The 22,807-nt window shown below is 39.9% G+C and overlaps 2 long non-coding RNA genes across 3 annotated transcripts in view; one reads left to right on the plus strand and one right to left on the minus strand.

The window, feature by feature from the left end:
* Window positions 1-188: 188 nt before the first annotated feature.
* On the minus strand, window positions 189-1,057 carry LOC137155330 (uncharacterized). The gene is made up of 2 exons (XR_010920422.1): window positions 980-1,057; window positions 189-530 (listed from the first exon to the last, which is right to left on the minus strand). It is a non-coding gene; the product is annotated as an uncharacterized lncRNA (long non-coding RNA).
* A 15,748-nt stretch (window positions 1,058-16,805) lies between these two features.
* Window positions 16,806-22,807, plus strand: part of LOC137155180 (uncharacterized) — a 55,179-nt gene continuing 49,177 nt past the window's right edge. Inside the window, exon 1 of one of the 2 annotated variants that reach the window (XR_010920373.1) lies at window positions 16,806-16,887. This is a non-coding gene — a long non-coding RNA (uncharacterized lncRNA). Of the gene's footprint in view, window positions 16,888-17,054; window positions 17,153-22,807 lie in introns of those variants that run through there. The other variant, XR_010920374.1, reaches the window with a different exon arrangement.

A 22,807-nucleotide genomic window follows, 5' to 3' on the forward strand; every position in this document is an offset into this window, starting at 1 on the left:
TCATAACAATTCTCTAGGAACTCTGTCATAAGCCTTCTCTAAACCCACAAACACTCAGTGCAGTGCTTTATGTTTCTCCCTGTACATCTCCTGAAAGAGTCAGGCAGCAAACACTGCATCTATGGTTGACCTTCCTGGCATAAAACATTGGTTGTCACTTACTCAGTGCTCCAGCTCCTCCTGAAGTCTTTTCTCGAGAATTCTTTCCAGCCATTTCATTGAGTGGCTCGTTCATTGAGGGGTCTGTAACTACTACATTCTTTTATACTTGAAGATAGGGACCTGTGTGCTCTTCCTCCATTTTTCAGGCATTTTTCCAGTATGGAGAATTAAATTGAAAAAGTCTGTCGTTATATTCTACTCTTGTTTCACATGCAAAATTTTATTGACATGAATGGGAGCTATTGGAGCACGATGAGTAGAATATGCTATCAAAATTCATGGTGCTGTGAGAAGAAGCTATGTTGTCTGTAGTTTTGACAAATCTTTTTCACTTGTATTTTGGACTTTCCAACACCCTCACACTTCACCTGTGAAGAAATACAAACAAGGGTGGGCACTGTAACCTGTGACAGGTCTAGTGGAAATGTCCCTTTGAAATAACTGTTGGAATCTGTATTGTCTGTAGAGATTAAAGATCCTATCACGACCTGAGGTGTGGGTGGTCAGGTCTAGTGGTCAGAGCAGGGACAGTCAAGCCTACTGGTTGGATCAAAGGTGGTCATGTCTAGCTGTTGAAGCTGGAGTCAGTGCCATTAACAGTGCTGAAGGTCAGGGCCCACGTCAGGAACCAAGCAGGGAAGTAGGGCTGGAGTAACACTTCCTAGTCTGCTTCCTAGTGCACTGGAGTGGCACATCCTGTGGAAGATTTCTCTTTGTGTGGCCACATTCCAAGGCTTCAAAGTATTTAAAGTGACCTTAACCACTGTGGGCTAGATCTTGAAGTTCTTACTTGGGGCTACGTGGTGTCTTTACTCACAAATTGCACCACCATAGTAGCAGTACCGGACGGCATTGTTATTCAGAGGCATACTTCTGAAACACAACTCTCTCTCCCATTACTCCAAGTGAGGCTGTAATTTATGCTGGGCTATATCAGCAGCAGATTATGCCAGCCTTGCACTGACTCAGCTGTGCTGGTTGGTGGATTGACAGGTGGGGTGGAGCCAAGAAGATCCATTCCCTCTTCCACCTGCAACTGATTCCTGTGAACCTGGAGCCAATGTCAAGGTAGCCCCCTTAGGGCAGCAAAGGAGTTTCTTACTCTCTGGTACATCCTGCCTAGGTGAGAAGTCCAAGTCACAATGCTGGCAAAAAACTCCCAGTGACTTCACTGAAACCTTTTTGCCTACGTGAAAACAAAGGGGAACGAAATTGGGGAAGGTCTTCAGAATTCGGCCCTGAGTTATTGAATAAAAGAATACGTAAGTGCGAAGTCTCAGACAAAGCAGTAGTATTAAATGGGTTTTCTGCTTGATATGCTTGGCTATATTAATTGTCACCCACAAAAGCAGTTTTAATATTGAGAAGGCTAATAAAACACATGGTTTAGACCATAAGAAAATAAGAATCATTGCATTAATTGACTATTGAATAGCAATAACTCCAGGCTGGGAGGTGCTGAAAACTCAGAGACAGGTTTTTCAGCATCTTTCTGGACAGGCATTCTTCTGAGCTTTAACAGTCAGCTGGCTGCTTCCAAAATGTGAATTGAGAACATGGGAGGGGTGTGAGAGTTCTCAGGTGAAACTGGGAGTGTGAACCCTTTCCTCTGTAATTTCTGGGATGGTAACTGCAAGAATAAATAGTTCTCTATGTGAGCAGGACACAAAGGAAAAAGGAGTCAGACAACTGAGCTGGTTCTTGGACTTAAGGAGAGAAAGAGAGAATGATGACACCCATTGTCTTGTAATCTAAAAGGCCCTAAAAAGATAAAATATCTACTTTCCATTCACACTGAAACTCTGTCTCTTGCCTCACTTAAATAGAAAGCTTAGAAATAGCCAGGTGGATGCCTCCTCCAGAGAGAGCTGGGCAGTGCAATCAGTTTGTTTTCTAGATAACAGGAAAACAGATCACATTTTTTAAAAATGAAACCTAGTTGACAAGGTAGCTGATTCACATTTAAGTGTTTTTTTTTTTATAGTTTGCCTTGACATTAAGGTGGAGAACATAGCTCAGCTAAGGCTATTTATTTGCACAAACCCAACTTATAAATTGGGAACAAACAAATTCAGCAACACTGTAAAGAAACCCCAGCTAAATAGTTGGAGTGAATTGAACAAAGCTTTTGTGGGAAGAATCAAAGGGTAGAATCATAAACTAATGTTATAGGAGACAGGCTAATGATGTACCACTGATTTGTATTATCTAGGGTTATAAGACCTTGAGGGACCATATGGTCTTCTCTGGGATCTTAAATATTATCACAGTACCTCCCTAGCCACTAGGAATAGAATGGCAAAAGATTACCTCTCCATCACCTTAGAGATAAATCTTGAGACCTTGGCAACCTTTGGGAAAAAATATAATTGTCTTCTTAATTAAAATTGATTTTTCCCCCCAGTGAATGTACCCTTCTGTGGCTCTCCCTGTTGTATAGGCTGCTTGTACATCCCTTATTATAGCACATATTTATGGTCACTCCTCACTACCCCCAGCCCTGTATGATACTGGCATTGGCATCTATCCAGGGTAATTAACTCCTTCAGAATACACACACTTTGTTGAATACTGCCCAGAATAGCTGTGGGGCATTTTTTTCTTTTTGGTTCTGATTAAAGCCTTTTTAATGGACTGTGTACCCAAGACACTTAGAAAAACAAAACCCAAACCACATTCCTTTATTTGTAAATTGAGGAAAACTCCTATGAAAACACTGAGCAATAATAAATGTGGACCTCCTACAATGCCATATTACAGAGTCACATTTCAGAGTAGAGTACCACTTTCCAGATGATCTAAAATGCAGAGTCAGAGGGTAGGAAGAAAGAAGGCAGAAGGAAATGCTTTGAAAATTTTTCAGTGAATGATGTTAAAATATCAAGTATTTGACAAATGTTTGAAGAAATGCCAGGCTGTCACTACATTTTTTCGAGCATTTCCAGTTACAGTATGTCAGTCAAGCAGGTGCCAACAAAACAACTTTCCCAACAGGTGCCAACAACCGCGATTGAACCTAATACCTTCAGCAGTAAAAGCATAAAACTACCATTCGAGCTAAAGGAATAACTCAGGTAGGTAGGATCAATAGTAAGCTCTCATCTTTTGTGTATGAGCCTCTAGAGGTAGACACTACACACCTTGAACCAGTTTGTTAAGCGGGGCCTGACATAATCTTCATGTATTCTAATAAACCTTTATCCCCACGGTGTCATTGGGATGGACACTACCGTGGTTGACACACTGGGGATTGAATCAGGGACCTGCACAGTTTGATTTAATGAGCCAAGTTTCTGTAGTTGGGGGCTCTGACAGACTCATATCCTCTGCAGTTTGAGTACAGCGGGGTATGTGTAACACACTTGCCAGGAGAGGGAAGCCCCTTTTCCTGATTATTAATTGATTGATCATTCCCTACTACAGTAGAGTAGGATTTTTTCAATCTCTTTCAGATAAGCAAATTTGAAATCTACTTCTCAGCTTAGATGAAGCTATATTGATATTCTCAGATGTAGGGCACTGGAGGTGAGAGAGAAGAAACTTAGTAGCTTGGTTTAAAAAAAACCTAACTGAACATATTAGTCATCAAATATTTAAACCATCAATATCACACATAGATGTGCAAAATGTTTAATTATGTATCATTTCAGTTATTATTCATGTTAGATCTTAGACCTTAAGATGTACATACATTTAAAAAAAAAAAAACTTCAGGAAATATATCCAGGGTGTAGAGCAGCATGAAAAATCTGCAACATTACTATGCGCTTTCATCTGGTGAGTGAGTGACAGGGACGAGGGCTGAGTTTTTTGGGTTTTTGTTTTGTTTTTCTAGATCATTAAGTATTTTTACAGAGCCCTGTGTGAACAATAGGTCTGCCTTTAGTGAATGTTTCTGCTCATATACCTACATTTCAAAGGAAGATCTTTAAAGTTTTAAGCTGACTGTCTCTATAGGTTCTTATGCTGCCTCCATCACTGTAGAATCTGAGTGTCTTCCAGCTGCATTAAGTGATTAATTGATGTGATTAACATTTGTCACATGTGGTTTATTCTTTCTCTCTCCTCCCCTCCTTGGAGAGAACTGATGATGTTTTGTTTTGGTAGGGTTTTCTTTTGTTAAATGTTTAAATGTAGAGAAGGTGTGGTTCAAGGTGTGCTTCTTGTACTTGGAGTGGAAGGTGGTGAGGTGTGACAGCCTTTAGTTTCAGGGGGGTTTCTGATGCTGCAGATACTCTTATTTGGGAAAGCATTTCCAAGGTCAGGCCTTAAACTCTTAAATTCTTCTGTTTTGCAATCTGAGAAGCACTAAAATACAACACACAAGACCTATTTGTACCAGAAGTGCCTGTGGAACACCTTTATCCTTCAAGACTTAACCTGGATGTTCAGAATCTGCATGGAATCAATAGCAGGCCTCACAGGGATGGCCTGGAGGCAAGTGTGGGCAGAGTCAGGTGTTCACATTTTAATGGGGAATTCTGAAAATGGTGGGATATAGAAATACTGTGAAATACATTTATTAGGAAATACCTTCTTGTGCTAAATAGAGATTTTAAAAAGCATGTGCCCAAGTCCCTAAACAGACTAACTTCAAGACTGCTGGTAGTGAGACCAGAACTTGGCTCTCAGGCAGAATTCAGTCCTTTGTGTTGAGAAGTCTCCCTTTATGCAGCCTGATTAACAAGCATGTTCAATCTAATTTTACGCAGAAACAGCATTATCCAGTGGTCATTTCTGTTAATGCTAGTGAGTGTTTTCTATGGCTACCCCAGGAGCTACTTATACTACCATCTCCTCCTGAACAGGCATGCAGAAAGATAGTCATTGACACCGAATACAGACATAATCTTGTAATTCACATCTGACTCCACCTATGTGCTCTTCAGAAAAAAAAAAAAACATTAGCCAGACCTAACCTAGACCTGGTAGAATATTTCTCTAGTGCACTGGTCTCTCTGTGAAGGTCACAATAAATAAATAAAAGCCATCCCATCTCTTTTGTTAATGTTACAATAAAGTGACCAGCAAGCTGCCAAGTTTAGGAAAGCTCTGGTGGCTCTCATTGTTTTAGGGAACCATCTGTGACTGAGATGTGACCCTAACAGCATCCAAATCAAGAAGGCAAGGCACTCATTGCTATCTAGTAGTAATTTTTAGCTAGCCTGACCAGTTGGATACATTCAACTGACTTACGTCATAATCTGTATCTAAAAGTGTCAAGATATCTTAATAGAAAGCTAATAACGTATGTTGGCTGGGAGTGTCCCGACAAGAGAATCACAGCATAAGAGCCTTTTGAGACACTTGGAGTTACAGGGCAGGCAGTGACACAACCCCTCACTGGTCTGGATTGCACCCCAGAACATGACACCAGCAAAATTTTATAATCAGTCAGTCATTTAGGAAGAAACAACCTGAGAAAAACCTAAGATCCATATTTACAAAAGTGCCCTAGATTTTGGATGCCCATCTTGAGATGCTTATTGCTTGATTTTTTTTAGAATCTCCACTGCTGTCTTTTGGAGCAAATGCTCACAGCACCTCTGAAAAACAGGCTCTGCGTGTGTCAGGTTGGACACCTAAATATAAAGGCACCCAAATTTAGTGGACCCTTTTGAAAATTATGGCCTGTTGCTGGCTGGCTGTTTGGCATCGCTATGGGCCTTCCGATGGCTGCAGGATGAAGCCAGTACTTGTGATGGGTAACAGAAGAAATGACACTGAGAGCCCCACTTCCTTCTACATACACACACTCACCATCTTCCGCAGGGATAAAATAGCTTGATCACAGGCCTGGATGCCATATTCCACCACAGTCCAGAGTCAACATGCCCCTCCATGGTGTGTGGCCCATTTCTAGACCATCTTCATCTGTGAGGCAAACGGAATGGCATTTTTGGCACAGCTAAACATTTTTGCCCAGCAGGAAAGATTAGAGGCCATCTATGAGACAGGACAGTGAACTTCTAGCATCCCAAACAGTGGACTGTCCGCCCTAATCTTACATCCCCAGTTGCTGCATGGAAGTGTGGTGATTGCCCCACATTTGGCATATACCCTGTTAGGGACTTGATGGGGCAAAGTGAACCCTTTCACTCTCTTTAAGGACACACGTGCTTAACTAAAAGCAGAAAGTAAACCGGGAATAGTAAACTACAAGCCTGCAGGCTGTCTACCATTCCAGCAGCTAAATAATATTTGCCATTTATTTGTGAATAAAGTTTGTTTCCTTATGAATGGAGCTTTAGTTATATGTACCCTGATTTCAAAGCATCCAAGAGATTTATCCACATTAAAAAGTGGCTGTTAAGAAAGCCCCTGTTGGAGTCAGTGGGAAAAGAACTGGGTTCCCAAAGATGATACTGAACTCCAAGCATGTTCCTTTTTATATTGTGCTACAGTATACCTGTTTGTGCCTTTAGATTGAAAGCCTGTTTGAGGTAAACATTTATTGATGTGGGCAGTTCTCTTGTATAGTTGTGAGTACATGTATAGAACTCTGTTTTCTGTATTTCAGGATGCATGTGGAATAGATACCTTGTTGACGTGAGTTTGGGGTGTGACGTTTCTCAGGGGTATTGAAGGCATGAATTGAATTGCTCCAGCTTGGTTCTGCTCTGAGATTTCAGACTCTTTTAAAACTCAAAGCAACTGTGGGGCGCATGTGATCTCATATGGAGGAAAGATTCTCTAGATCCTCTTTCAACCACAAATGTCAAGACTCACATAGGCCTCCTGTCATCCTAGCTGCGGTGCACTGCACTCCATCTCTTCTCTGCTTCCCAAGCCCATAGGGGACCACTAGAAGTAGAGTGTTGGTGTAAGCAGTCCCTGCATATGGCCTTAGACTATGGAGCATGTGAATGTGGCTTAAAGCCACCCTTTTCTTCCACTCCTATCCCTGCCCCAAGTGCAGGAACTGAGAATCAGGACTAATGTTTACCAGTATTACAAAGGAACTTTTTTGTTTTGTTTTCTTTTCTTTTAACTTTCCTGTCACCTTTGTGTCCCTCTTTGGAGGGAAATGCGCTGAGAGACCTTCAGGTCTGAAATCCCTTTATATCAGAAATATGCATGCCATTGTGCTCAGTTTGCTAACTGCTTTCTGATTGGCAGGCTCAGTGCACGGGGAGTGAGGTCATTAATAGTCTTCCTGCAGTCCCTCTGGAGAAATAGCATATAGTAGTAGTTGAATCTCATATGATTCAGCTCAGTCTTGGAAATGTTGATCCCATGGGTTGCTCAAATGGGTTTCAAATTTCTTTTCAGTTTCATATTGTTACCAGTCCTAATTTTTATGGAACTCAGAAACAAAACAAAAACAACAATTTCTACCAATGATAAAGGGGGCCATCTTCCTTAATGTAACAAAGTTCTCAGACAGAGCCCAGTGAATTTCTGAATTCCCCTGAGCAGTATGGGAGAGTGACCTTTTGCCCTAAAATTCAACAAATAGCATTACAAAACAGTAATTTAACTACCATATTGTTTAAGTCAAGCATGCATGAAGCTACATGGAAATACCATCATACTTTAATGCATTCTCTCAGTAGTTATTTAGATAAGTTGACAATGGCACAGAATTATGTTAAGCCAGTGCACAGAATGAATATTATATGTATTTTTGGTGACCTGCCAATTCAAGGTATCCTGCTGTGATGTGTGTTGAGTATTTTGCTATAAATGACTTTTTTTCCCCCTTTTATGCTAAAAATGCATTTCAAACCTGTGAATTCTGCTGCTACTTTATACTCAGTATACCTGTTAACATCATACTTTTTGTTCACTTAATATCTGTGTCTGTCACCCAATTCAACCCCAAACATGATTTTTACTTTTTCCAACTATATTATGGAGAGATGGAGTCTCTCCACAGTTAAGGGTTTGACTATTTTTGTGTGATAATCCCAGTTTTTTAATCGTCTTTTCCTCCCTAAATTTTTCCATACTGACCCAACCTGCCACGCTCCCAATGTTAACTTCTTTACTGGGGGAAAAATGTGCAGAGGAAAATGGGAGCATTTTGGATAAATTGTGAAATCTGACAGTGTGAAAACTCAGAGGTATTTCACTTTTTGAAAATTGTTCTTTTTTTAAATACCGCTTGAACTCCTTCAGAGGTTACAACCACCACATGAGATCCTGCAGAGATTATAAAACTGGCACATCTAGATTCAAACCAAGACCACAAGCAGAAATGACTAATCTCCTAGATAAAGCTGTTATCACAAGATGTCCAGCACAATTTTTTAAATCCAGAAAACATGTTTAGACTAACTCTATTTTGGATAAGAATCTGAACCTGTCAGAACTTAAGGAATTATTATTACAGTAGATCCTAGAAGTTTCACTTGAGATCAGGCCCTACTGTGCCAGCCACTGCACAAACATTGGTTAAGAAACAACCCTTGTGTTCTACAACCTAAATAGACAAGACAGACAAAAGGGTGGGAGAATTGGGATATTATCAGTCCCATTTTACACATAGGGAACAGCAAGAATACACACCTTGTCCAAAGTCACGATGGAATTCTTTGTCAGAGCAGGGAATTGAACCCAGATCTCTAGAGACTTAGTTCACTGCCTGAGAAACAACATCTTCATTATTGTTTGTTTGTTTATAGTATCCCAAAATGTATTTTGTGCTTTACAGAACAGATAAAAACACCACACTTGACTTGGGTTCTGTCCTGAAGAGCTTAGGGTGTGGTTTTATTTCTTACTGTGCCGTATATTCAACTCAGCTTCAGGACTGATATTTTCAAGCATGCAGAGAATTGGCTTAGCTCTGTTCTCACTGAAGTCAATAAGGGTTTTACTAATGACTTCAGCCCTTGAGCACTTTTGAAAATACCACTCCCAGGGTCCAATTCAATATAACACACTGACAAACTAAACCCTGTGTCTTTTAAGATTCACCTATCTCTACTCTAACCATGCTTCTTTCCCTTCACTCCCATTTTCGATCAGGAAACTGATTAGCAAGTACTGACTTAACTACTATATCAAAATATTGCATTCTGAATGTACTAGTTAGAAAGGATGTAAATTATTGGTACATTTATGGTGATGGCCTTCTATATGTACAGAATAGCCTTTTGTTCTATTTGGTATTTTATTTAGTCTTCTTGACAGCCCTGTATATCCTTGTAGGATGTCCTATATGATTATGAGGTTCCTGTTGTATTCGCGAGACTGAATTCTGATTCTGTTGGGACATGTGTTATGCAGCATTTTAGTTACACAGCAAGTAAAGTAAGATTGTCCCTAGAGAAGGGTCTCTCTCACTAAAATACAATAATAAGGGAAGAACCACATCGTAACAGGGGTTAACTCATGGACACTACCCCTCTTAGGGTATGTCTGCACTACAGAGAGACTGTACCAGCAAAGGTGTGCTGGCATAGCCCTGTGGTGGAACTGCAACCTATACCAAGTCCATCTGTTGGTGCAGAAACACCTCCTCCCTGAACAAGGTCAGTTATGTCAGCAGAAGCACCCTTCCCTTGGCATAGCTGCGTTTACACTGGGGGTTATGTCCGCATAGCTGCATCAGTCAAGGGTGTGGGTCTTTCACACCCAGGCTAATGTAGCTATGCTGATATATTTTTTCAGTGTAGGCCAGGACTGTGTAGACTATTACTACTACCTTCCACGCTGCCATAAAATCCCTGTGGCAACTACAGCAATTACTTATATAGAAAAGTAACCTTGTGATAGAATTTTTAATGTTTTTGAGCTTCTTTCAATGTCGTTTAGCAGATGGGATCAAAGTGGTGAGCAAGCACCATGTCACCAGGTAGCTTGTGACAGACCACCGGCAAATTCTCCATGGGTCACAGTTTGAAAACCTCTGTACAAGAACATGGTTTATGCTACTTACCATTGCATCCCCTCCCCTTGAAGATCAATGCAATAATTCTAACAGAGCTCTATCTATTTCTGGAGTGATGTTACCATATACGAGAGAAAGTATGTGCATGCATGCGCATGTGTGTGTGTATCGGTCTGTTCTATTTGATTCCAGTAGTGCCCCATAATCTGCTGTACAAATGCAAATGAAGGCATAGACCCTTTCCAAAGAGCTTCTCATCTAAGAAGTAAAGCAATAATATGTTTGTTAATTATCTGGACTGTGCAAAACATAGGATGCCCTTAACTACTTAGTTCCTTTTCTTTAAGGGATTGATTCTGCAAAGTACTGAGCCCCATCAACTCCCAGCACTCAGCACATGGCAGGATGGAGCCACTTGGGTTTTGTAAATAACATGATGAATAGCTAAATTGTCTTCACTAATGAATCTCAACTGGTTTTTTAAACTGTTTCAAGTCCCAGTATATTACAAACCTTTAACAGCAAAACTAAAACAAAGAAACTCGGGTAGTGATGTGCCTGAAGCAACTAGCATAATTTATCACTGCAGGCCTGATGATGATCACGCTTAAGGGTATATTTCCCTAGATGTACCTATTCTCTGCCCATGTCCCACGTCATCTTATCCATTGTGCTTCAGAGGGATGGAACTTGTATCTTACGACCATTTGAAGTGAGGAGGTGTACATATAAATACACACACACACACACACAATGTAATATGAGATGTGTGTATTTTAGTACAAAGTACTAAAAATCAGATGCTTTTCATTTTCTTTTCCAAGTTCTAACAGGATTCAGTTATTGTAACACAGTAAGAGTATGTAAGGCAAGTAAGGCACAGTAAGGCAAATGGACTCAACAAATGTTCAGGTCATGATTATATTGATTTTGGTTCTGGAATATTAATTAGAGTAAGTAAGATTTGCATCCAGCATGAGCAGAGAGCTGCATTAAGGTTTACTTTGGAGATCAAAGATCAGTGCATTTTGTTATTTCTAAATCAATTGACGAGTTTCAGGTCTAGGGAGAAAACAATGGCCTATATAAGATGAAATCTTCACTGTTAATTTGTTTTAAGATCTGGCTTCTTTTCCTTTTTTCAAGCTCTCAAGTTGTTTTAATATGTTGGGGCACAGGGGATTTCACATTTATTTCTAAGCAGCAACTATTGTGTTTACTAGAGGAGATGAAACACTTTTTTGGACACTTTGAATGCTCTAGAGATATTAATATCTAAAGCATGTAGGGATAATGACATTAGCTCTTGCACCTCACTAAATTATTTCACCGTATTAAACAGTCCATTTTCTGCTGACAGGGCATGAATTTCTCCTGATAGGAATGGAAAGCAAAATACTGGCCTAAACTTTCAGTGTCAAGATATATCATTGGATCAAGACTTTGTAGATTACATATATGGCAGCCAGGGGACATGTGGATATCACTTTGTATGGTTTGGTGAGGCAATTGATTTAACAACAGATAACACTTTCCCCTACTACTCAACGTAGATGCTACTTTCATCATAGTGAAACTTCAAGTGAGAAGCCAGATATTTAAGATAAATTAATTGTTGGTACACGTAACAATTATTGATTTAACACAGAAAAGGCCCAATCTTGTTTTCACTAAGCTCAATGGAAGTTTTGTCATTGGCTTCAAGTGCATCAGACTCAAATGCAGTTAAATCTTGATAAGACAAGACACACTGTGTATGTGAATGCACATAATGTGTACTACCTAAAACTCAGGATTAGGAAAGCAATTTTGAATTAGATTTAGAAATAATTGGGGAAATAGTAGAAGTATTTGGTGGAGTGATACTTCTTTATTCTAGATCTCTCTCTTTTTGCAAACCTCCCTTAATCTCACAAGATTCCTTTCTTCCTTCCAAGATGAAATCCCACCTCTTATTTTCACAATTTGACATTGTTACCTTTTGACCTTTTAATTCTGCAGCCTCTGAAGATAACAATTGCAACTCTCATGACCTTAGTCTGTCTAATTCTCCTGTATGTTACTAATGTAATAACACACTATTTCAAAATCTGATCTCAGTTTTCTTGGTGTGTAGGCAAAGCCTCCTTTCATTTTGCTACAAACATTTACTCATGACTGCCTCCTCTCCCTTCTGATGTCCAGTAGGCAAGACCAGCACTTTGCTGACCTTGCAAATTCATCATCCAAAGAGATATTTAAACCCGCTATCCAATTCATCTTCATTGTTTCTTTTACCAACAAAATGAACAACCTTGAGAGCTGTTATTTACTATAAAGAACCTCCAAATCCAAAATCTAATGGGCAATAAAAATATAGTAGCACATAAATTTAAAAACTGTGAAATGACGGTTGCATTTACATTAATGAGATGTTTTTCTGTTTTGTCAAAACAGCGGAGGGAAAAACATGATGTGAAAGTGTAAGACAAGGAAAAACCACAACTAACCCTCATAGACTAGGATTCCACATGTGAAAGTATACAGTAAGTGCCCAACTTACATTGAAATGTGCTCAGTTGCCTGTGAAAGTGTTCAACTGCCTGTTTGCATTCATCCAGATCTAAATTTTTAGAAGTTTTAAATACAATTGCATTTAAAAACAAACCAAAAATGCCTGCATTAAGGGCTGTTGTTAAAGTTGCAAAGTCAAGCACTCAATAATTAGGAAATATCACAATTCAAGTTGCCATGCACTGCATGAGGCTGAGGTTCTCTGCAAAAAATAGTATGTCATTTTAAAAAAAGCTGTCTCAGAATGCACAAGGAATCAGAATAAAGGTTGCATGTGGATTCAACAGATTCCTTCGGTGAGGAACTGTGACTAAATGGATGGGCTTAGGGTGTACCACTGGGTTCTAGTCCCAATATGTAAAACTTCTCAGTGGTACATCAGGACTTAACCAACAAGGGCTGTGAAGGACACAGAATTATTCAAACCAGTCACTGGGAGATGGGAGTTCATAGTCTCTAGCTCAGTGCATTTCCATCTAGGTCAAAAGTGTATTTTGATGTGAGAGGGCACTCCCTGATGCCACCACCCCTCTTCCTTTTGTCTGTGCTCCCACCAGGAGAGTCAAGAACAAGAATCTGCCCCTGCTTTATTTCAAAGTCCTGTTGCAAACCTTTGTTGAATTTAGAGGTATTTTTTTAAGTTGGAAAGATATTTATAATGTGATCTGTTAGATAACCTTAATATTGGTATATAATGGGTTGCTACCATCCCTGTTGTAAGTTGAATGCATAATTAAGACAGAGCTCAGCTATCAGGTGAGTGCTGATGTAACTTGCAGCTAGCTGACATCTAGTTGATTAGTCCCATATCAAAAAAGGAAAGTTGACAATGTAGGTTTTCACACATTACTAAAAATTTCTCTCTGGAATACAGAGACAAAGTGACCGTTTTTCATATTGTGAATGTTACAAACTGAGTTTCTCAGGACTGAACTGCCAAATTTAGATCTAATGTGTGTCCAAACTTCCCCCAAAATGTGGCTGTGTTTAGATATGGTGTTTTGCTTCTACACAATCAAGTTGAGAAGAGCTTACTAGTAGACGTAAACTATTCATGAGTGTTCAGATCTGGGACTTTGGTTTTGGGTCCATCATTACTCAGCACATTAACAGGACAATGCAAATCAGAGAAGCACTCACCTTCAAAACCTATGATAAGTAGGTTTATAATGCATAGAACTTGAGGCCATGTGTGAGATCAGTTTTCAGGTAGCACTAGCCATTATGTTCACTGGAGAATTCTTCATAAAAAAAGCCTGATAGCATGACCTGGACTATGGCAATTACTTTGGTGGCATAGACTACTGTTAAAAAATGTTAGGAATCTGATGTGTAAAAGAAGCATCACATTGGACATTTGAAACTATCCTTTACATATCACAGTGAAAAAAAAAAAAAAAAAAAACTTAAAGGGAACAAACTTTACAGAAGAAACATCAGGGGACAATCCTGCATGGAACTCTCATTGGTCCCAGGTATTTGAGTCCATCTTCCAGGAACTGATGTAATACCTATCCACAATATATTCTGCTGATTTCTTTGTAATGCAAGAACAGCTGTTGAGCAAGAAGTCTGCCTTTGGCAATATCTGTTAATTGATGTTTCCATAAAAATGCAGCAAAAGAATGGTGAGATGTCTAATTCCTAAATACATAATGACCCTAGACTCTGCTAAAAGAAGCAAGTGCTTAAGAACAGTCCTTCTGTTGTTGCTGTTTGTCAAAGATGCAAATACACAAAATCCCAAAGAACAAGGCGAAAGGTGAATTGGGAGTTTTGGAAAAGATCCAATATTAGATGTTTTACAAACTGGACACAGTGGGCCAGAGTCACTGCCTGAGTTCAGCCAGCTTCCAACAGATTGTGGGGCAACATGTCAGAAATTCTACCTGGAGTGGGGTACTTCTTTGCAGTCAACCCTTCCTCTGCCAGGGCATATGGAGCTAACCAGTGCAGCTCACTAATGTCCAGTTGAGTGGACCAAGGCCAGAGCATGTGGGAGATTGCTGATTCAGTGCATCTCCTATGGAGTCTCTGCAAGAAGTTAAAGCTGCTAAGTTAAACCTGTTAAGTTGTGCTACCCTGACAAATTACCCCCACACCTACAGGGTGAAGCAAATCCACTGGCGAGGCTTCAGGTGTCATGCAAGAATATAATTATGCAGCTTTACAGAGCAACATGATGTCTCTGAAAGAAAAATGGGAGAGTTTTAAAAACACCTTCCAGCACTGAGTACCTGAACTGTGAAGTTTCACTGTCTTGGCTTGTGGGTCAGTTTATTCATTGCAGTGGGAAGACGAAAGGCAGCCTAAATCAATCTATGTTGACCTATGTGTAGCTCTAAAATCAAATGCATAAAAGGGGTGATTAAGGTAAATAAACCTTTCAGAAAATTGGTCTGAACTTGCTTATAGGCAAAATTACCCGAATTTGAGCAGTCTTCCTATTAAAGTAAAGCATCACATGGCTGAAGTTTTGCTCTTTTATTGGATTTGTGCCAAAAAGTAACAAACTAGAATTTTCTGCCCACTCTCATTGTGCTTAAAGTGAAAAGTGAAGAAGAAAGGATGTGCCACATGGTCTTATCTTGCTATGAACTGGGTACCTGTTATCTGCACAATTCACATCCATCTTGGGAACAGCTGCATGGTGGGGCTGGGAATCCTAGATATTAGAAATGGAAATACCTATTAGGCATCTTATCTCCCCTAAAGCCTGTTCAGGATTGTTAACTACAGTATATTTTAAACCTTGTAATTTTAAATGATGCAAGCTATAAAGGCCTATTCAGCAGTCAAATTGACTTAACCCTTAGCAAATGTTTCCTGCTACCCATTCAAAATGTTTGATTTCTTAATCTTATTGCATAGGTGCAGAAGCAGGGACAACATTGCAGTTTGTCAATGTTACCTATCTGCATCTGAGTTTTGCTTTGGAAATCAACAGAGTAATGTTTATTACAACCAGAAAAATTCATTTTAGCCTAATTTCAAAACCACTCAGATACTGGGGGGGGGGGTGTCAAGATTAGGAAAGACTCTTATGAGGTTCACATTCCAACTGGACCATGATGGTAGACTAGTTCTCCAGTGCTGCTGAGAAGTGCTGTAAGTTCTTGTGATATTTCTTACTTAATCAGGAAAGGAAGGACCAAAAGTCTCATGAGAGCATCTGCTCTTGTGAAATTCCTATTCCAATTTTACTGATACAAGTGGTTCAGATAAACTCCAGATGAGCATTTATCAGCCTGAATGGTTATCTTCACCATCACCAGGTGATTTTGAGATTCACTCACCACTAATAAAAAGATGTGATTGAAAGCAAGAGATGCTATTAAGTACCTCTCCTCTACACCAGGTGCTCTGACTCACTGCAACAAAACATTGGGAAGTATGCTGCTAGCCACTTTTCTGTCCTGCACTTCAGTACACAAGAATATCACGTTAGCTGTCAACACACCAGTTCCACAACCAAAAATGAGAGCCATTTGATTTTTAGTAGATTGTTTATAACTAATTATTAATAAGACTTCAGAGAAAATGATAGCAGAATTCCCAACTGCTGGCTGAGGTTCAAAGCCATACACGATGCAGTGAAATCTCATGCTCAAAGCACGTCCTGTCAAAATGTTTGTTTTGTCATGGAAAGTCCAAGCATCATCCAGTTCTAACTATAACTTTGATTTCTGAGAGTGAAAAGCACATCAGCAGTAAATGGATGTACTGTACAGTACATGGCCCAACTCAATGCTGTGGGGGTGGCTGTGTTTTAAGAGAAACTTTGAGAAGCTTTCTTTCTTTCTTTTTTATTGGCTCTCTATCAGTGAAACACCACTCAAGTAAGATTAGGGGGTCTGATTCTGTGCTACACTTGCAGGAGATGAATAGGGGCAAAGAGATGTTTTTAAGCCAGCTTTGCCATTTCCTATTTCCAAGACTTTGGTCCCCAGTGTAAGAGCAGCCTCTGGCTGTGCTAATTTACTGTAACTGCTTCTGGGCTGCCTCTGGATTGTGATGCAGCCCAGAATACTCACAGCACCATGAATTATGGGTCCTCGTGTCCTGGCTACTGGCATACCAGGGATTGCTTGCAGGTAGTGCTGGCGTAACCTACATGCCTAATAGGGATATATCTCTTTAAGAGATGTATTATGGGGTGGAGGGAAATGAGTTGTATCTCTTATTAAATAGTTGCTACACAGATGAGCAATTGGCACTCAACATTCAGAAGTTTCTGGAATTGGGTGTGGTAGATATGGGCATGCTCAGTAGGTTCCCTATTGCTGGACTCAGACTTCATGAGGGTAAGCTGTCAGGGTAGCTGCTTTACAAAGGTAATGTGCTGTGGTGGGTTGGAAGAAGCTGAGTTAAAGTGCAGAAAGTAGGCTGTTTTTCCTAACTCTGAAGCATTTTGCAGTAGGGGTTTTTAAATCTGTATACTTAAACTGAGTGATTGGTTAATTAGTTGACTAGCTAACTGAATGATTTCAGCAAAGGAAGGGTCTGCATGGATTCTAGCTGGTGATTTCTGTAAGCAAGTGCTTTTGACTCAGAAGACTCTATACATTTTGGTGATCAAAGCTTGTTACTGAAACTCAGGTGAATTCAACCTAAGCTTTTGGGAATGCTGAATTACTTCTCACTGTGTGTTTGTGGGGACTGACCTGTTTAGATTTAATTTTTTTATGTATAATTGTGAAAATAATGTACATGCATTATAAAGTTGTGGTGTTATCGTGTAGAAATTAAGATGGTGGTGGTGATATTTATATTTCTCTGTCATAAGATTTTTATAAAGTTGGTACTTAGGAATTAAGTTAATTCATTTTGATCTTTTGGACTTGTGTGGAAAGGTTGACCTGGTACAATCCTTGCTGAAAATCCTCAAGGAGTGAATTCTAGCTTGTCATGTGCTTTTCTGTGGGAGATGTTTTTAGACACCAGAAGGAGGACAATGAAGTAAACTCTAGCCCACCCAAAGGTTACACTGCCACTGGGGAAATTCTCTTCCAAACCCTTCCCATGGCCTGCATGCCACTACAGCAGGGAACGACACCCCTCCCATAAAACCTGACTTGCACCAATAGCCATCAAGTGTGTTGCCACACCAGCTCTTAAGCACTTAGCCCTAAGGCATACACACTGCTGGATGTTGGAACCTCTTCTATTAAAATACAGATGCAGGTGATTTTCTCTGTTCCTTTTCAGAAAGTGTCCTAGTATCTTTAACCTCTGCAGAGGTAGCCACCACAGTTAGCCAGGTAGGTGCATGGAAGTATCCCCATTTAAACCCTATTAGGGCTGAACCTCCCCCAGCCTCGCTCATCAAACGCCCAGTGTCAGCAGAGAATACTGCCTGGTTTACTTTGGGTCATTTTTTACACTCTCTGGGTTTGTTTTAGTTTTCTTTCTGTGGTTCTGTGCCAACATGTTTAAGTTGAACCAGTTCCTACAGGCAGCATAGGAACCCTAGAGCAGAGTCTTTTGTTCCCATGTGAGTTTCTTCTCATATCAGTGAGCTAAACCAAAATTGGGTTCTAGCTTTGTAAGCAGCTGCAGTTAAAGAGAACGTATTTCTTTATATCGGCCCATCCATCCTACTCAGATCCCTTACCACTTTTCTTCTTCTGGATTTCCCTGTAATGAGAAGGGAGAATGAGATTTTTTTTACCACAGTGACACTTCTCAGGCTCTCTCCAGAGCCTGATCATATTTTCAAACTGTGCCCAGTGGAGACAGCTTCAGACTTTGACATGTAGACTTGCTCCCCTTCCTTACTCTGATCAAGGTTATGGGGGAAAAATGCAGTTTGAACCCTTTGGGATCTGGCAGAAAGTTCAGTTTGCTAGATTTTGGTTCTTTTTCTATTTTGTCGAGAGCCAGTGCCTCCATACCCAATAACACCCTAAATATGTCCTGGAAAATAATCTACTCAGTGACTGCTCTAGCTTCAGGCACTGTGCAGGGAGGTTCTTAGCTTTAAATCTTTTTGTAGTGAGGTTTAGCTGAAAGCTGTTGAAAATTACATGGTCAGCCTTGGAACGAGCAGTTCAATGAAAACCTCTAGGGTTAAGGTGGGGAAGTGAGCAAGACGGCACAGGCACATTCTGCAAATAAATAGGCAATAGTCTATATTGATGAACAGATATAGTGCCTCCAATGGCTTGTGCTCAGTATGAGCCAGCTGAATACAGCATTTAAAGAGTAGTACGTATGGTAAGATACGAACAATTCAATTTGTTGAAAGGCATCTTAGCCAAATTTTTCAAAAGCATACGCTGATTTTTGGATGCCTCCATTCTTGTGTGGGCAACCTGATACAAATTAGGACCTGATTTTCAGAGGTGCTGACTCTCTGAACTCAAATTGATTTTCTTTGGAGTCATGGGTGCTGAGCAACCTTGGTTGTCTCAAGCTGGGCACTTAAGATTAATGGGAACTCTTTATAATTTGGACCAAAACGTATAGCCTCTTCAGTATACTCTTTGACGCTCTGTACATTATATCACCATGATTTGACAAGTACTACTGTAATTTGAAGAAGAAATCCTTTGGTTCTGCTTCATGCAATGGGACTTAATGGGAAAACCCCACTTTTGATTTTGTTGTTGTAAAGAATCCATGTGGATATTAAATATGACAACATAGTCTTGGCAATGAACCATATATTTTTTTAATTGAGAATTGTTTCACCTTCTGATTGATAGCTGTTATAATTTGAGTGAGCTGTCATTAGCCATGTTACATGTAATGTTCCTGCTAAAAGAAATAAACGTAGTTTAACTGAATTTAAGGAATGCAAACCAGAAAATGTTTGCTGGATTTTATTAAAGTTCTGTTACTCATTCTTTACCGATAATCAGGAAGTACCTACAGAATACAAAATGGTATCATCAGCATAAAAAAGAACTGAAGAGCTTGCAGCGCTATATTATTACTATAAATGAGAAGTCAGATTGGAACTAAAATAGACTCTACTGTAACTCCATTAGTAATCAAATTTGGCTGGGAAATAAAACTGTCTGATTTAACATACTGTTTAAAGATAGCTCTGGAAACAGCTCAAATAACCTGTAAGTCTGTTTAATAAAACAATATGGTCCACTGTAGCCAGCATTTTAGACAAGGTTATGAAGGCAGTTCCACAGATGGGTGGAACAGAATTGGAAATGGATCTGTCCAGCCACAAAGTGGAGCTTGATTTTCTCATCCAGCCATGTAGCTATTTACTCCAGTTGATGGAGTCGTAGCTTGACACCACCTTTGGGGCCCTCAAGCCTGGATGCTGTTCCAATTCCCAGAATAAATTACAGGCTGCTTTAATGTGGGTCAGCTGTCATTGGCTCCCAGGAATAATTCTGGCAGCAGCAGATCAACCAGGCACCAGGACACTCCAAACCACCCCATTTTGCTTGGCTGTGCCTCTAGTGCCAACAGTCAGCATGAGGTGGAGTAGGAGCTGCTATTGCATCCATCGAAGCATGAGAATCCGTCATTCGACAACTTAGCTAGGTGTAGGGCTGACAGAGCAGCACAAAGCAGTTTTTATGCACCCGTGAATCAATCACAGGGTAGGTGACAAATCTGTGTGTGCTAGCTTTAGGCAGATTGACTCCACTACAGGTTCTTTGTCTTTTCTAACTCTTCAGAGGCCTGGTGGTTTTAAAAGGAATAACTTCAGGATTGGAGAAGGAAGAAAAGGCAAGTGCCTCATGATATTCAACAGTGTTAGTGTTTTTCTCATGGGGCAGCCTGTTATATGAAGCAAATACCGACTTCTGGGGAAGTAAGGATCAAGATATATTGACCAAGACAAAACAGAAGTCAGTATTACCTCAAGAGTCAATAAATCCTAATGTTGACCAAAATAGGAAATCAATAAGTATATTTTTCTAGTCATTCAGAATGTCATTGTAACTGCCTGGAAGACTCTCCCTTATCTATCTGAATTCCAAAAGTGTGACAGATTTTCCCTTTGAACTAACACTTTGAGGGGAAGATTAAGTTAGGGATCCAGAAAAAAGCTGCCTGTTATTTCATTCTTATGAATTAGTCAGGAAGCAAGATGTGCTTCACTCCGAGATGAATGAGTTTTCATTGAACTCAGCTGCTAGCTGATGGGTTAACTATACTTCAGCTTTGTTCAGAGATTTGAGTTCAGGAAGTTTCTTATTTGATTTAAACTACTTGGTCAATCTCAAACATGGGCCATAGTGAGGTTGTGCATATAGACAGTAAAAGGCACGTTAGCCTAAAGGGGCCTATCAAGTACTAATCAGACTTTGCTTAAGATCTTACATAGTTCCCTGTGCTGGGGATAAATTCCTTTCTCAGTGAAAAATCCCTCCCACGGCCACGTTTTATGGTAAATAATATGTTGACTCAAAAGGGTTGGGGAGGGAATTGGGAAGTAGGCCTGGCTTTCAGGGATATAAAGAAAAGGAAGCCAATGCTAGTGAAATGAGGATAAACAAGCAAAGAGGAGAAAGGCAGGGAGCTGTAGAAGAGGCAGCTACCATGAAAGTTATAATCAATCATCATGGTTCTATATAATCCTTAGATCTGGCTCTCATAATCAATAAGGGTACTTACAATGCTGGCTGTAGAGCCGTGCAGAAGACGGAAAATCCATTTTGCAAAGGATTTCAAAATTTTAGCATTTGTCTTTGTTCCGATTAGGGACAAAACCAATAAATTTAGAAATTCTCAGCAAAAGAACGTTCTGAAAAAAATGTATCATTTCAACACAATTAAAGTGTTTTTGTTTTACCTTTTTATTTTATATTGTATAATACTAAAGAAGTGACTGGTTGTGTTACATTTGGACCCAGCAGAGAAGGGGATAGACCCAGAGGGAGCTGATAGAAACACTGTCCTCTACTAAGGGTAGCAAAGTAACCTGTAATACGAGGTAGTGGATGCTGGTCTGCTTATAAAATTAGATTGTGTCATTTTGATAACTCCACAAATTTGGACGGAGCTATCTTTCTTGATCACTGGTATGACAGGCATAGCCCACTCGCTGTGTGAAATCAGTGACAAGACTCAGGTGTTCACTAAACAGTCCAAATCAGTTTTCACCAGAGCTTCATAACATAAGGCAGCACATTGAGTTTGCAATATTTTGGCTGGCTTTAACAGTGAGCTTCAATGACACCACTTATCTGTCCAACTTCTTTTTCAAAAACTTGGAGTGTCCGTCCAGTATTTCTTGAAGATTTCAAGGTGCTTCCATGATTGCCTTGATTTTGGTCCAATTAACCAAGAGCTTCTTAAGCCAAGATCTGCCAAATAATGGTGGATACTTTCCTCTGATCACATACAAGGGTAAAATGACTGACTGTCCATCTAGTTGAACTTTCAACAGGAGTATCCCTTTTGTGACTAACTTTTCTTCAATATAAGTCTTCAAAACAATGGAGGTTTCTTCCACAGGAACTCGTGACAAAGTCCGTAATATGTAGCTGCAGAAATCAATGAAACAGCTGCTCCAATATCAAGCTCTATTCTTGTAGGAACTCCTTCATTCAAGGGTGTGACCCAAACGTCATCTCTGACTCTAGTTTCCGATAACGTGCTGTGCTAGGTTTTGATCAGTGTCACTAGAGCACTTGTCTTTTTCCACATTATGAATTCCTTACTTCTATCCTTTCTTACATTCAGCATTCATAGGTGCCTTCTTGGATGGATGGTTATCCTGTGTTGCTAGTTATTGAACTGTGTGACAGGTCACATTGGTGTCTTTTCTTCTGGCACTATCTGAAAACAACTTGACATTTCTAGCAATCCTCAGCATGCGAAGTTTGTGCATAATGGCCACGTGGAAATACCTTACATCCCTGTGGTTCTTTGTCTCACCAATTCACAAGATGCACTTGTCAGTTCACACTAAATTCCAGAAAATCCTTCTCTGTTTCCATTGCAACTGCTACTTCCACAGCCTTTTTGAATGTAAGCACTGATACAGTTAATACCTTCTTCTGGAGCTGGGGTCATTGCATAATCCAGAGATGAACTGGTCATGCAGGGCATCACCAAATGTTTGTCCAAAATGACAGTGTTCTGAAAATTTCCTTAGAGCATCAACAAACTGCTACTATCTTTCCACTTCCCTGATGTTGATGATAGCAGAATGATATTGTTTTAATCATCGATAGGGTAGCAGAAAAATATTCCTATGTTTTTGCAGTAATTGAAGCATACGTGGTAGTTTCAGGCACAGTTGGGACAATAGATCACGCAGCAGTCCATGTG

This window comes from Emydura macquarii, unplaced genomic scaffold (genome assembly GCF_026122565.2).
Source record: "Emydura macquarii macquarii isolate MOO-44397 ecotype Brisbane River unplaced genomic scaffold, CSIRO-AGI_Emac_v2 contig_1348, whole genome shotgun sequence".
Lineage (NCBI taxonomy): Eukaryota > Metazoa > Chordata > Testudines > Chelidae > Emydura > Emydura macquarii.